This window comes from Callithrix jacchus, chromosome 7 (assembly GCF_049354715.1).
Source record: "Callithrix jacchus isolate 240 chromosome 7, calJac240_pri, whole genome shotgun sequence".
Lineage (NCBI taxonomy): Eukaryota > Metazoa > Chordata > Mammalia > Primates > Cebidae > Callithrix > Callithrix jacchus.
In genome coordinates this window covers 149,698,642-149,714,589 of record NC_133508.1, presented here as the reverse complement: position 1 = coordinate 149,714,589, position 15,948 = coordinate 149,698,642, and the positions used below count along the sequence as shown (strand labels likewise).

Genomic DNA, 15,948 nt, shown 5'->3' with positions numbered 1-15,948 from the left:
GATCCTGGAAGCGAAAGGAGGAAAAACTTTATTGGCAGTTTTCCCGCGAAGACACTAACACGCCCGGCCTGAAAATGGAGGGAAGGGACGGAAGTCGGAGGCTGAGAGACTAGGGAACACTACCCCACACACACAAAATGTGACGTGAGGAAAGCAACAAGAGGGAGAAGAGGAAAGATGAGGCTACTGGTGAGTCACTGCCTGTAGCCTGCAGAGGGCGCCGCGGGCCCGCGGTGGGGGCGCCGCCCCGCCTCCCGGCCCTCTCCTGGGCAGCCCCACCAAGCTGTGCCCCGGCGCCTCCGCCCTCTCGGCGCTCTTTGTGATGCGGCCGGTGCGTCACCCCCACGCCCCGTGCTTCCGTTTTCCGTTCCTTCGGCCTATCTCGCTCCGCGGCCGCCTCTTCCCCAGCGGTATCGGCTCCGTAACCTGACTGGCTTCTTCTTTTTGTCGCAGAGTGCGCCCAGAGCGTATCCGGACCAAAGGGTTTACCACATTGGCTGGTGTGTCCTTCTTTATCTCCGAGTCCCCAGCCCCTGGCAAGTCCCTGGCGCCCTGTGAGCTCTGATAAAAGTACGATGAATTGGAACCTGGAACTGGACTGACAGCTCCCAAGTTCATATCTCCGCCTCATCTCCCTTTAAAGTCTAGACATGTAAATCCATCTGCCTCCATGCATCCGCCCCCGCAGCACCTCCGTCGGATGCCTAATAGATTCTCAGATGTTTCATGCCTTCCGTATTGCTCCTTCCCCCATCATCTCATGAGCAGGCAACTAACAGTCTCTGCCACTTCTCCTTACTGTGGACTTAGGCTCAAGTATCACCTTTTCAAAGAGCTCTTCCTTTTCAAATAGGTCTTGAACACCCTAAAACAGCTCCTTTATCCTCTCTGCTCCCGGGCTTTTCCCAGCAGTCTGTTCTTTTGTTTTGCTTTACTTTTTTCTTCCTGAGACTTATAACTACCTGAAATTATATGTCTGCTGCCTGTCTCCCACACTCTTTGAGGACAGGGACCTATTCTGTCTTGTTCTTCTCTGTATCCCTAGTGGGAAAAACAGAATTTGACACATAGGAAATACTCAGTATTTATCAAATGAATGAGCTCTTGTAACAAAATCTTAGTCATCATGCCAAATGCAAATATTCGTGGAACTCAATCCTATTCATAATTTCAAACTTAGCGGTGTCCCCACACACCTGTAATCCCAGCTTCTTGGGAGGCTGAGGCAGGAGGATCGCTTGAGGCCAGGAGCTACCAGTCTGGGCAACATACAGAGACCCTATCTCAAAATTTTTCTTTTTTGGTTTTGGGATACATGTGAAGAACATGCAAGATTGTTGCATAGGTACACACATGGCAGCGTGATTTGCTGCCTTCCTCCCCTTCACCTATTCAAAGATTCTTAAAATATAAACAAATTTTTAAAAATATAAAGAATACCAACACTAAATCTATTCTGCAACCAACCCCAACTTTGTCCATAGATTATGGTCATTGGTCCTACCCCCTTCACACACACACACATACACACACAGTGATGGTCCAGATTCCATATGATATAGGTGGGGCTTTGGCATGATAATCCCATTGGAAGGTGGTCCTGAAGGTTTACTTTGCCTGTAAATTTACAAAACATTAAGAAAATGTCAACTATCCATTTGAAAGAAGGGAGACTGATGGAGGAGATGGCACTAAAGGTCCCAGGCTTCCTCTTAGTACCCCCACCTCTTTTATCTGCCTAATCCCCAGACCACAAACCTGGGAAATTATTGACTCCACTCTCCATCTAATTTACTGAGCACAAGTAATTTTGTATCTAATTTACTGAGCACAAGTAATTTTGCCTCCAAATATTTCATCCATTCTTCTTCACTTACCATAGCATCTGCTGTGTTTTAGGTCCCTTCATCATCCTAACTATTGCAAAAACCTCCTGAATGGTCTCTCTGGCCAGAGTTTCTTCTCTATCCCAGCCATGTACCCTACAAGTCCTGCCATGATCTTTCTTGAGTGGATATTCTAGGCTGTTTGGGTCCGGCTCCAGATCCTGCTCCTTCTGACACTCTTTTGTATTCCCCACCCCAGGGTCCCACATCACACTCTAAATAAGTAATTCCAGTCTGGCTCATATGTTTTATTTGCTTAGCTACTTGTATGTCCTCACATTAAATAAACGGTGAGCTTCTCAAGACAGGACTTTTGTCATCCTAGGCTCTCCAGCCCAGCACCAAGCACTTCGTGGACCCAATAAACATTGTATGGCTGACACCTTCTTGCTCAAAAATCTCTGCTGGGTCTCCATGCAGATAGCAGTGGCTCTGTGGAACTCACACCAATCACTGCTGAAGAACCACAGGATTATCCCAAGAAAAACAAAAAGACTACATTTCCAGAAAACATTTGTGGTTTTTTTTTTTTTGAGACGGAGTTTCGCTCTTGTTACCCAGGCTGGAGTGCAATGGCGCGATCTCGGCTCACCGCAACCTCCGCCTCCTGGGTTCAGGCAGTTCTCCTGCCTCAGCCTCCCGAGTAGCTGGGATTACAGGCACGCGCCACTGTGCCCAGCTAATTTTTTGTATTCTTAGTAGAGACGGGATTTCACCATGTTGACCAGGATGGTCTTGATCTCCTGACCTTGTGATCCACCCGCCTTGGCCTCCCAAAGTGCTGGGATTACAGGCTTGAGCCACTGTGCCCGGCCCAAACATTTGTAGTTTTATAGGCATTCCGTTATTGCCTTTGTTGTTTGTGATGTTTTACAGACAGAAACATTGCAGTAATGTTATCGTGAACCATGGTGAATAACACATTACATTTTTTTCTCACTATTGAAAAGTTCTGACAGTGTTGTTGGCCGTCATTTTTGGTGCTATAAAGATAAAGCACAAAAGCAAGAGACCATTTAATAACTAGGTAAGGTATGAGCATAACACATGCAGAAACGGACTAGATTGTACCTGTGTCCCAGCCTCCCCCAGGATAAATAACAGTGGGATCCCTGGCTCTTCTCTGGCAGAGCAGCCCACCTACCTCCTCCAGCCAGACCAAACCAGCCCAAATGCTTAGTTCTCCGTGGCTTGTAATGCCTCAGTACCTTTGTGTTTGCTGTTCCATCTACCTGGAGAACCTTTCCAGGGAGCTAGAGGAGGGAGAGATTCCTATGAACTGAAGAGGTGAGAGTGACACTTAGACTCAGAATGAATGTTAAGATTCAAATGATCCTGTCCCATCATTTTGCACTGGAGGCTTCTGAACCCAGAGGAAAAGAAAACACTATAAAGGAAGGCATAGTGTAAGGTGGCCCACCCTGGGTGTGAGGATTGGTGTGGGAATGTGGAAAGATGGGAAGAAAACTTAAGATTTTTTTCTCATTTGACCCCCAAAGCAACACAAGGTAGGCAGTGTTATTATTTGGGTTCAGTCCACAAAACATCTCTAATCCTCTAATCATTCAACAGAAATCTTCTGACCACCTAGTATTAATCAGCCATGTGCTAGAAGTACAAAAATGGAGCAAAGTAAACAAAGCCTCTGCACTCAGGGAGACAGGTGCACATAAGCAAGCAGCCTCGTTTCCTGTGTAAAGTGCTGGGTGCTACTGGAGTCAAGGAGGTAACCAGATGTGGGGAGCCAAGAAAGACTTAGAAGTCAAGATTAGGTTTGGTTAAAAGACCCCCAAGTAGGAGCTTACTTCCCCAAGACAGAAGTTCATTTTGCCCTTGTCCAGAATTCTGGAAACAGGACTGATAAACAGTCCTGGTCCACAGAGATCCCAAGCACCCAGGCTTCTGCCTTGGTCCCCACATGGTTGCTCTACTCCCAGTCTTCATGTCTGCATTGCAGCCAGCAGGAAAGAAGAAGACTCAAGAAGAAGGTAGAAATGGTCATGGTCATCATGCCAGCAGTTTTTTAAAGAAATGTTCTCAAAAGCTGCCACACTACCTGGCATTTCTTGGAAAGAACTTAGCCATAAAATTACACCTTCTTGAAAAAAAAAAATCAGGGAAATGTCATTTTTCTGGACAATCACATGCCCAGCTGTATAATTATTTGAGAGGAGGTCCATTACTATAGAGGAAGGGGGAAGGGATATTGGAGGCAACTAACAGTCTCTGCCACATCTTCCTAGCATTAGAGCTATGGTAAGATGTGAAAAATGAATCGAAGTTGGCCTGTGACAGAGGAGTGGCCAATGGAGGTGTGGAGGTGAGGCCCTCCATAGCATTCTAAAAGAGCTTAGAATGCAAATGGGAGAGTGAGCTTTGATGAGGCCGGAGAGTGAGCTGTAGGCCAGGCTAGCGTCTGGACTTTATCCTAGAAGCCTTCTGTGTCGGGTGCTGAAGCAGATGCTGCTCTCAATTAACTCCTCAGAGGAAGAATAGTGATCTGCTCAAAGTCGCAGAGCTCATAAATGGGATTGGAACTCAGATCTGTTTGACAGCAGAGTCTAGGCTCTTTCTACCCTCTGTCCTAAAAGAGTTAACGGCCCAGCTTGGGAAATGATCAAGCATGAAATGTGCAAGTAGCACAAGCTGGTGTAAAATCATAGGCAGTACTGACATTTTTCAGGGCCTTAGTTGTTCAAAGTGTGGCTGTCATGTGGGAGAGAGTGAGAGCTTCTGAGAAATTGAAGAAAACAGCTTTTGGTATTCAAAGGGCAATAGCTTTCTTCTCTATGTCTTTCTCCTCCACACCCCAAATCAAAGTGGCTTAAAGTATATATGGAAGTATGAGAGAACAACTACACCTACAAGATGATTGTTTACCTAATTCCTGGAGTCCGGTACTTCTGCCAAGACAGCAGCACCAGGAGACAAAGCTCATGTGCAGTGAAGCAGTCAGGGCTGATACTTTGAGCTTATCCTGAAGAATGAATAAGGCATTCATCAGGCAGTGGGGGCGGAAGGAGAGCTCACCAGGCAGACAAGTCTCAGAAAGATATTCCGGGCACAGGCAACAGTTTGTGTAGAGGCGTGGAAGCATGAAAGCCACAGTCGTTTAGGGAAGGTAAGTCTTCTACTGTGAGTGGAGGCAAGTATGGCAGAAATGACCCGGACATGAGGATGCAGAGACATACTGGCCCTATGTTATGGACCACCTCATCTGCCACCATAGGAGTATAAAATGGGTGTGTTACGCTTTTCCATGGGAGGGCAGTGTTATTTAGCAGTTAAGAGAAATACAGTAGGAAATGTAACTTGGGACTTGGTTAGTGGCAAAGCTGAGCAGTTTGGATCGTAACTTGCAGACCTTGGAGCATCACCTAGGTTTTGGATCTAATATAAGGCAAGTCATGGCAAGGCTCACAACACACAGTTTCTTAGACCTGGCAGCTCCTAGGCCTTCAGGTGTTGGTACACTGCTGTCCAAGTACCAGTGCCGCCCCTAGGTACATGTTGCTTGTCCAGCAAAGCATGACTGAGCTCATGCTACTTGGTTACTTTGCCTAGCCATGGGTATTTTCATTGTTTTATTCCTAGGCCATCTGTTCAGTGAACTGGCACCATCCATAAACTTAAGTTGTATCAAGTTTATCAATAAACAACTTCCACCCTTCGGGACAGAATGTATTGTTTCATGACCCTGTTCAATCCTAGCTGGCTACTTCCCAATGGAAAATACCGGTTTTTACTTGTGTACCATGGCTTATGGGGTGACTAGCCTTAGGAATTAGGAAAGAGGGAGAGGTAGCAAAAGCCTGAGCCCATGCCCACTGCACAGCCACTCCCCACCATGGGGATTTGCCTGACTGGCTTTTGGAAGAGAACCCTGGGTGATCCTCCCTCAGGCTTCAGACCAGATTCCTCTCTACCCAAGGCCCATGTTGATTAATTGTCCCATTTAACACCACTGCCTCAGTCTTTAGGGAGAAAGGTGGCATGTTTGCTCTTCTCCTTGTGAGAAAGGGGCCCAATTTATTCTTGTCCAGGCAGCATAATAAATAACCTGCCCATTTTGGCAGGGAGTTTATTAGAGACTGATGGGACATTTAACAATAACTGGGGGCCTATGATTTATTAGGTAGGGAGGTTCATGGCGTCTCTGAAGACTGGGACTGTGGAATTTAATTGATAAAGCGGCTGTCAGCAGCAATGAGATGCACTCAGTGGAATATGCATTTGAGGGATTCTCTTTGGAGCTGTCAGGAAGGGTTTCTGCTAATCATATTCATCTCCTGTGGATGGCAGTGTCTGCTGGATGGCTGGCTGAGAGACAAATGGCAGGGAGGGGGACTCTGAAAGGGGCTCAGGGAGGGCTACACCTGTCAGTTGCCCGCCGACCAATGGAAGAATGTGACACAAAGAAGCAAAAAGAAAAAGAATATCTATCATCTCAAGTAAGGGCTCCCCTTCAAGAGGCCTTTGTCTCCACTCTCTGAGCTGCTTAGGAGAAGAAGAGGTGCTGAGCACCTACTTCCCGGAAAGGGAGGGAAATGAAAGGGTTAAATGACAAGAGATTTGTTCTGGATTTCCGAACTCTCTGCACAGATACTCCCCTCCCTTGGCTCCCTAACACACACACAGACACACACACACACACACACACACACACACACACAACACATACAGCATAGTTACCTCACACCCATGCAGCAGCCTCCCCTGAACCCCTGGCTCTGGTGGCATCTCCTCCTGTCACTGCAGCATCCACACCAAGAACAGAGCCACAGAAGCTCAGATGGATGGGGCCTCGCCTTGTTGTTATCGTTGTCTCCCGGCTCTGAAGACCCCAGAACCCAGGCCAAGAACCTGGAAATAAATGCTCATAGTCTGGAGTACGTAGAGCATGCAGGTATCATACTTCTCTACCCACTCTGCACCCCGGTTTCCTGACAATGAAGGAGACTGGTTTTATCTCTGTGGGGCCATCGATGATGGCACAGCTCTGTCCTCAGGAAGCCTTGAGCCTTTGCAAGGCAGCTCTGCTCACATTTTCTATCCCCCCGCCCTTTGGGCTGTTACTCAGCCTTAAACAAGGCCATGTAAGGCTTGGAGAGGGGCTTTCTCAGGCCAGAGCCTGTTTCCCTCCTTTGATCCTCCCGCATCTATTCTTAGGTCCCAGGAGATTGGTCTGCCTCCTTGTTCCCTCCAGGGAGTGAAAGGGAGGGGGGAGGCAATAGCCAGGAAAGAAGAAGTAATTGTCACTGTCTAATCTGAGCCTCGGTGGTGACACAGAGGGACCTCTGAGCAGGATGGATACAGCAACTAGTTTGATTAAATGAAACCTCTCCCACAACCTTGTTAAATTAAACTGACAGGCCCTGAGCAGATGAGGGAGAGCAGCAAGATCATTGCATCAGGTCAGGGGGAGGGGAGGCGAGGGTTGGTAAGAAGATCAGACAGAAGCAGAGCATCAGCCTGCCCTTTTTCTTATTTGCTGACTATAGATAGGAGGTGAGATTTATGGATGTGAGATGCTTAAGTACCTGTCTGAGCACAGACTGTGGAAACTGACACAGAAGCAAACTGCTGCCTCCCAGTAGGCTTGGCAGATTCCCTTGGCAGACAAACCTCACATTTAGAACTGTGCTCTCGACATTTCAAAGGGCCTTTGCATACTTTACCTTCACAACAAGGAGGTAGCAGTAGGATTATCTGCCCCACTTTACAGTTAGAGAAACTGATGCATTAGCGATTACAGGGCCAATCTAGAGCCAGCCCAAGAACCCAGATTTCCTGCATCCCAGTCTTGGCACACACTGCCTCCGGCATTATGCCAGATGGCAGAATTTCCTAGGACTTAGTCCCTGGAGTGCCATCTTTTCTTCCACCCACTAGAAATGTAAACCACACAGCTTGCTTCATGGGCCTTCAGGAAAATAGTAATTCCCAACTGGCCTAGTGCAGCCCACCTGCAAGCGCATGGCTTGCTTACAAGGTCATGAGGCCATTGTAATATCTTCATGACACTCTCCCACATGCCCAAGCCCATCCATGTCATTTCTCCTCTGCCTAATTACATTTCACAGAACAGGAGAGGTGGGAGAGATATTGTTTGCAACACCAGAAAACAGCAATAGTAGAAGGATAACACTGACACCCTGCTGGCTTCCTCACCTGTCACCCAGTTCTTCACCTGCCAAAGCTAATTTTCTACTCACCAGTGGGTGAGAGCTCATTTCAGGCTGTCTGAAACACTCTCTCTCTCTCTCTCTCTCTCTCTCTCTCTCTCTCTCTCTCTCTCTCTCTCTCTCTCTCTCGTATATGGATACCCATTGTGAATAATGCCTCACCCAGGATGTCCTTGTTCTCATTTCAGATGCCTCCAATGATACATTTATTGACACATCCACCCCTTTCCCATCTCTTTCAGTAGAAAGGATACTGGGATGGGGATGCTTGTAATGGTGGTGCACGCTGATTACCAGAGCACAGCTGAGATCCTGTTGGGCCCTGTCTCCTCCCCAGGCACACATCACATCCCAGGCTGCACACCAGTCAATGATCAGATTCTGGACAGAGGGAGCCAAAGACAGGGGAAGGAGGAGAGAGGAGCAGAACTACAACCACTGTCCTCATGAAGGAAGCTGGGTGACAGAGCTGGCACAAGGTGGCAATATTTGCATGAAAAGGACAAACGACTGGAAATACCACCAGGGGGCGTGCATAGATGTAACACACCAGTCATGCTCTTTCTTTCCCTATGGTTACCAGGTGGGGTTTGAACACTACGTATGAACTGAGAAAGATAGACAAACAGCAGACAGACAAATAGGTTGGAGGTGCTTAGGTAGACAAGTATCGCCAGCCTCCTAAGCTCATCCTGGTGTTATGATTGGCCACATCGAAACCTAACATCTCCAGTCTATCTGATATCACGGAACAGGTCTCCTCTAAGGCAAGGAATTGGATTCCCTAGAACACCTGTCAAAGTGCAGTGGAAGGGAGAGAGGCCTTGCCTGGGGGCAGTGGTCACTGGGCCTGGGTTTTTGTGCTGATTCTGCCCTTAGCAACCTGGGTGACCTAGGGCAAGTCACTTAACATTTCTGCACTACACTTTCCTGACTTGTTAAATCACATGCTTGGGTGGCAGATGCCAACTGTTAGCAATTTTTAAACTTTAGAGATCACAGAGGAGAAAACAGACCCAAAGAAGTTAAATTACTTGTCCAAAGCGACTTGATGAGGGAGTGGAATGACAGAGAGGATGTCAAATCTGTAGCAGGGCCAGTCCCACAATAGGGTTCCAGCACACCCCTCTCGGTGCCCTACTGTCTCATCTCCCTTCCTCCTCTGCGGAAGGGAGGAATAGCAGCACCTACCTCCCAGGGTTTGGGAAGAATAAATGAGTGCCTGACACAAGGAAAGCCTTCAGTATATGTTAGGCTAGGCCTATTTTTAGTGTTGAACCAGAGGTTCCTACCCACAAATCTTTCCTTCCAGTATTTCTATGAGGCCACATGCCCTGATGAAGGTCCTTTTCAGCTCCCAAATTCTATGATTCTAAGTCAGAAAGATTAAGATGCAAGTTATTTCCAAAATCCTCCAGGCAGAAACACAAAAGACTATTTGAGGGATTCATTATTCACTCTCTATTGCCTCAGTCACTCTCTATGGATGATGATTGATGAAGAATAATCACAGCAAAGAAAATCTGTGCAACGCTAGGAGAGAAGGGAGTAAAGTCCAAACTCCCTTGCAGCTCCTCTTCTCCAGTATGCGTCTTCACTTGTTAAGAGGCGAGTGTTTCTCGGCCTCGCTGCCTTTCTTCTCTGGGAATTTGAGGCCTTCTCTTGGGACAGACTGCTGCTAGTGCAGTCACTGCCCACCCAGCACCACTCCTCAAAATGCCAGGGAGAGGGTCCTGCCCCTCTGCCCAAGCAAAAGCCCAGGCAGAAGCAGCTGTCACTAAAGGCATTGGCTCCTTTCAGAGTGTCCAGGCTGAAATCTCGAGCATGCCCCAGGTTGATATCTAATTAGAGCTGGGAGATTCTCTGGCTCCTTAAAACAGCAGAAGAGACTTCAGAGCCAGCCTGATGGAGGTAAATATGCAGACAGCCAAACCTGAGATGTGACCTCTTTTCTCCTCACCACATGGTCTCAGGAGGAGAAGCAGGTGGCTTTTCTTTCCCTCTAACTAACGTGTCTCTCCCGGCAAGCTGCCAACCACTGGTCCTTGCTTACAGCTAATGGAGATGGCCAAGTGGTATGTGATAAAATGAGCCTTTGCTCCGAGTTCCAGGCCATGGTAAGGTTACAGGCAGCCAGCACTGGGCCTCTGGGGAGTCAGATGTTGCAGAATGTCCCAGGAGGGTCCTAGGAATGAGCCATTTTCCTTTCTGGTACTGTTTGCATCCACCAGCATTAGTTTGCACAAATACCGTATTTCCCTTACCTGTGCCCTGACATTCTTCATTTGTTCTCTGCAGTTCAAAAACGTCTGCTTTTCCACGCCTGTAATCCCGCAGTGGCTCAGCACTTTGGGAGGTCAAGGTGAGCAGACTGCTTGAGCTCAGGAGTTCAAGACCAGCCTGGGCAACATGGTGAAACCCTGTCTTTACAAAAACATACCAAAAAAAAAAAAAAAAAGGAAAAGAATAGAAAGAAAAAGAATTAGCTGGGCATGGTGGCATGTGTCTGTAGTCCCAGCTACTTTGGTGGCTTAGGTGGGAGGGTCACCTGAGCCAAGGGAGGTCAAGACTGCAGTGACCGTGATCACACCACTGCACTCCAGCCTGGGTGACAGAGTGAGACCCTGTCTCAAAATAATGTGTATGTATTTATATATGTGTGTGTGTGTGTATGTGTGTGTGTGTGTGTACACACAAACATTTGATTGCCTTTCCAGTAAATGTTTGCAAAATGGAAATACTTGCTTCTCATGTAGGAATGAGACCTTTGCTTAGGCACCAGAAGCACCAAGCCCATAGCTCCAAATTGTTCCATATAGAAATGAATGTTGGCATATAGATTAACTGTTCATTATTTGGACAAATCTGATTTTGCACTTAAAAACTGTTCAGATGAGATAGGCTGGGAACCATTCATGCATCAAGTTTTCTCAAAATACTACACTGCTGTTTCTTTTTCCAACACCTTCCTTCAGTCCCTCTCTAAACGATTTTAGCAACTCTGTAATTGGTAGCCTGATCTTGAAGCCCAGTGACTTTATAAGGAAGCGAAGGCGGTGAGAGTAGTGGTCTAAGTTAGCACTGTGGGTAAAAGCGATGGCAATTCTGTGGATGCGGAACATCAGAACTCACTTCCTCAGTGGCTTTCATCATTTCAGTAATCCACCTTAAGAGCGTATCCCTCCTGCTTTCTGAAGTGTAGAATAGCAGAACGAGTGCTATGCTGAAAACTGGGAGACCCCATTCCATCCCCGTACAGAACAACCTTCTTGGGTTTAGTTTCTCCATCTGTAAGAGAATGACAGCCTTTGTCTGAAGGCACCCAAAGTTCATGGAGCTTTTCATGACTACAGTCTTTGATTCCTCCACCCAGTCCAAAGGTTTTTAAATTAAAACCCAAAGTGATTGTTTCTTTTGGAACTGAGAGGGTTCCCCAACACACAGGCCACTTTATCCTCTCTTCCGTGTCTCCGGGTACTGGAATCATAAGGGTAGGAGGACCCAGTGCTCTAAGGTGGACAAAGGAAGATGTCATGAAAGTTAGGGGTGGGATTCTTTCAAGAATAGCCGGGCCTCAGTCCAGTTCCTCCCCTACCAACCCCGTGTGTTCCCACACAGACACGTACACAGTCTCTGCTCAGCACCTCTGGGCCAGCCTGTCAGGCAAGGTCCTCTCCCTAGAGAGAAACAGTTCAGCAGTGATATCTGAATACATTCCAACAGCATGTGTTTATCTCTAGGGTCCGCCTTTCCTGTTGATGATCAGGCAGTGTGTGGTGGGTGACGGGATTGGGATAATAGTTGTTGGCAGCCACAGGGGGCGAGGAATGAGGGCACTGGGGATAGGGCCCCTGCCCTTGGGGGGTGATATTATGATGAGGTTTCCAGACTGCATGTGACCACATCTCTCTCTCTCCTTGCACCAGGATGTGCTCCCCAGCTATTGGGAAGCACATCCTGGTGCAAGGAGAGAGAGTGTTGCCAGTAGAGATGAGAAGCTGGACACTGCCTTACTCAGGGGTATGTCTTCCAGAGCTGGCTAGGACCTGGTAGATAGGGACTTCTAGGCAGGGGCCACAGGATCTGAAGCCAGGAGAATGATGGTGTTTCCATTATTTAATGTAGGGTCTGAGCTCCCTTGGGACCCAACTGGTTCTGCCTCTTCGTTTGAGCTCATTGATAGGTGCCAGGAGCTATAGGCTCTGGTAGTGGGACAAAGGGGACCACCCTCCCTGCCTACGCGAGGCAGTCAAGTCCTAAGAGCTGACAGCATTGGACACAGTTTCCAGGAGCTGCACCCCGTCTGTCAGGTAAAGTGCCCATCAGTGGAAGGCAAATGGCCATGTACCTTCTGAGGGTTCCACCCCAGCTCTGAACAGCTTTGCAAAAGTATGTTCACAACCAGTCTCAAGACCTTTGATTTCTTTATTATTTATTTTAAAATGAGATAATCTCATCCTCCAGGCTGAGTTTTGGAGTGGGGTGGAAGGGAGGAGGCTGAGCCATCTGATTCCTCTTCAGCAAAAATGAATCATGTCCCCCAGCCCCCATTCTCAGCCCAGAAATATTTATCCATGTTTATAAACCATGGCAACAGGCTTTATTCTCTATCACTTAAATCCTTTTTTTAAAAAGAAAAGCAGAAGGCAGCTATTTTTCCTACTTTTGCCGCCTGCTCTGCCCAGATGAGAGTTACCTCTTCAGAAACAAGGTAAGAGAGAGACCCCTTTACACACTTCTAGGGTAACACTGGCCTTCTTAATAGCAAGGGAGCAGGTAAGCTGCAATGGTCCAGCACCATGAAAGGACTTCAGAGTTAGACCTCAATTGTCCCCCAAAGTCTTGTGGGAAACCAGACAGAGGGAACCACACCTCAGACTTGTCTAAAACCTCTCTTTTGAGCTCTGAGCTCTGCACTGAGATTCTGATTATCAGTTTGTTTTCTTGCTATCTCCCTCTACCTGAAAATGGATGGAATGTGAGCTGGCTTTGCTAACAATACATTCTTCATCTGTGAGATGGGTAAACATCCCCTGCTCATGACTACTTCACAGTTAGTTTTTAGAAGAGAGTTTTGTAAGGGGTATAAAGTGTTAGACTCACAAAGGTTTAAACCCATAAGCAGGGGAAACTGAGGCCCAGTAAAAACAAAGCATTGGTGCAAGATTATACCTGTTGTCAGCAGCACAGAAGACCTAACCACCCAGTCCTAGGTTCTTGCCAAGAGATCAGCCCGCTTCTTTTGGATTTTCAACCCTCGCCAGCCTCCTAACTTCCAAGTGGATTCCAGCCTACAAAGTCTCAGAGATGGAGAAAACTGGGGCTGAAATTTGACCCTGAAGACTATTTCAGCAGGCCCAGGATGGTGGCTCATGCCTGTAATCCCAGCACTTTGGGAGGCGAAGGCAGGCAGATCACCTGAGGTCAGGAGTTTGAGACCAGCCTGGCCAACATGCTGAAACCCCATCTCTACTAAAAATACAAAAATTAGCCATGTGTGATGGCAGGTGCTGGTAATCCCAGCTACTTGGGAGGCTGAGGCACGAGAATCGCTTGAACCTGGGAGGCAGAGGTTCCAGTGAGCCAAGATTGCACCACTGCACTCCAGCCTGGGAGTGAGACTGTCTCAAAAAAAAAAAAAAAAAAGACTATTTCAGCCACAGATCCAGAAACGTTGACTCAGAGGTTTTTATATCCAGCTACCATGCTGAAGACTGGAGATGGAGCAAAGCAAGGCTCTTTGAGTTGGGGAACCCTTTTGTGATGTTTGGCCCCATTGAAGGCCCCCCATTGACTACATGTCAATGCTGGGTCTCTTCTGTCTCAGTCCATAGTATTCAACTGCAGAACTTCTTCAGCTGGGCTGGAAACCCCAGCTCCATCCTTGGGAGTGGCTCTCACTCTGAACATTTGGTGGGTCCCACAGAAAGGGATCTCTTGGAGAATTCCTGCCCACAGCTGCAGAACAGGCAGGAGGGCCAATGCTGCTCAAAGTGGTAGGGCCAGAGTTGCCTGGGCTCGTCCAGCAACCACCTTCAGCCCATCCTCTGCCTCCTTTTCTTTTCTGTGTCCATTGACTACAGCTGCCCCAGCTTCAGCCAGAGGGACACTTGGGGCTAGGCCGAAAGGTGTGGGCAAGAGGTCTTTTATAATTGAGGACCTGGTGTTGTTAAGTGGAGGCCTTTCAACTGGACTCTGCAAACTCTTCTAAAGATTCATTCTTTCTCACCTTCCCTCTCTTCCCCTCCATCTTTGTCCCTCCTCCTTCCCCATGCCATGTCTCTGTGTCTCTGTGTTTAGCCCTCTCCTCCTCCTCTCCCAGTCTTTTTTTTTGAGATAGAGTCTTGCTCTGTCACCCAGGCTGGAGTGCAGTGGCACAATCTCGGCTGACTGCAAACTCTGCCTCCTGCGTCCATGCAATTCTCTTGCTTCAGCCTCCCAAGTAGCCGGGATTACAGGCTTAGGCCGCCAGGCCCAGCAAATAATAAAAATACAAATAATTATGTATTTTAAGTAGAGACGGGGGTTTCGCCATGTTGGTCAGGCTGGTCTCGAACTCCTGACCTCAAGTGATCCACCCGCCACAGCCTCCCAAAGTGCTGGGATTACAGGCAAGAGCAGCCAGCGCGTCTTTCAATAGTTAGCAGATCTGGCGCTCTTGGCTGCCTCGGACGGACCGGATCGTGGCGCCGGCACCTTTCGTGCCTTCTCGGGTGTTCCTACAATTGTTCCGCTCAGAGATCGCAAATGCTGCCTGGGGCAAACTTTTCCCCGTTAATTACCTTGGAACAACATGTCGCTAATTGCTTAATTACTCTCTGTGCTCTGCGCCACAGTCCCCGGCTGGCCGGGCCGGGCGGAGTCTCCGGGCTGGGAAGGAGCAGCGCTGGCGGGCGTGGAGCCCGGCGTCCAGGGCTGGACTGGGAGGAGCAACCCCGCCGGACTGCGCCCCTCTCGAGAACATCGGCCGCAACTCCCTCCTCCAGGGCCGGGCTGGCGCTCCCACAGTTCCTGTAAATAAAATCCGAGCATCTTCCCCAGCCTTAGAGCTTAGCCAAAGGCCAGAGCGTCAGGTAGGATGATTGACGTTGAGCCCTGGGGAAAGAAAGGCTTGCTCCCTGCCCACCCCACTGAAGGCCCCCGGGAAAGCAGCCCTACCCCATTACCCTGTTTCAGGTTTTCATAAAGATCATTGTCTGAAATTACCGTGCTTACGGTGTGTGTGTGTTTACCTGTTTGTCTCGCCTCCCCTTCTCCCCCACGTAAGTTCTTGAGAGCAGGGATCTCGCCTATCAGAGATTTAGGGGCGCAGCCGACCCTCGGCGGCTTTGTGTGACAAAGGTGAACCGGTCAGGCAGCGGCGTCTCTGCTCCGCCGGCGAGGGAAGGGCCGCGAGGACCTCACTCTAGGAGTGGGGCGGGAGCCACATTCCCAGGGTCCTCTTCCGGAAAAAAAAGAGCTTCAGAGGGGCTTCTGGGGATGGGAGCGGAGGGGTGGGGGTATTTCCTTCCAGATTGGAGTTTGGGAAAAGGGACCGACACTATGGCACTCTGCCTCTTACTGAGAACGCTACCCAGTCCCTCCCCGTAGAACTGTGCTCTTCCTTTTTGACCACACGAGGGTCACGTGCTTCGTTGGGGCCTGGAGTCACGATGCCCTCCGCCGCGCAGGCTAGGTCCAGGTGTCTCCCCGCCATCCCGGGTAGCTGTGCCGGAGTCCGGTGCAAACACCGCGGTGGGGTCCGCAGCGGCCGCCCAGCCCGGCCCCCCGGCCGCCCTTCTCATTGGCTGAAGACAGCCCCCCTGAATTCTCATTGGCTGTCCCACTTTTCCCTCCGCCCCCAGCACCGACCGCGCGCGGCAAGCCGCGGGGGAAGC

The 15,948-nt window shown here is 48.8% G+C and overlaps 1 long non-coding RNA gene across 1 annotated transcript; it reads left to right on the top strand.

Moving 5' to 3' along the window:
• Positions 1-53: 53 nt before the first annotated feature.
• Positions 54-2,189, top strand: LOC100894154 (uncharacterized). The gene is made up of 2 exons (XR_144167.6): positions 54-189; positions 454-2,189. It is a non-coding gene; the product is annotated as an uncharacterized LOC100894154 (long non-coding RNA).
• The last annotated feature ends 13,759 nt before the right edge of the window (positions 2,190-15,948 follow it).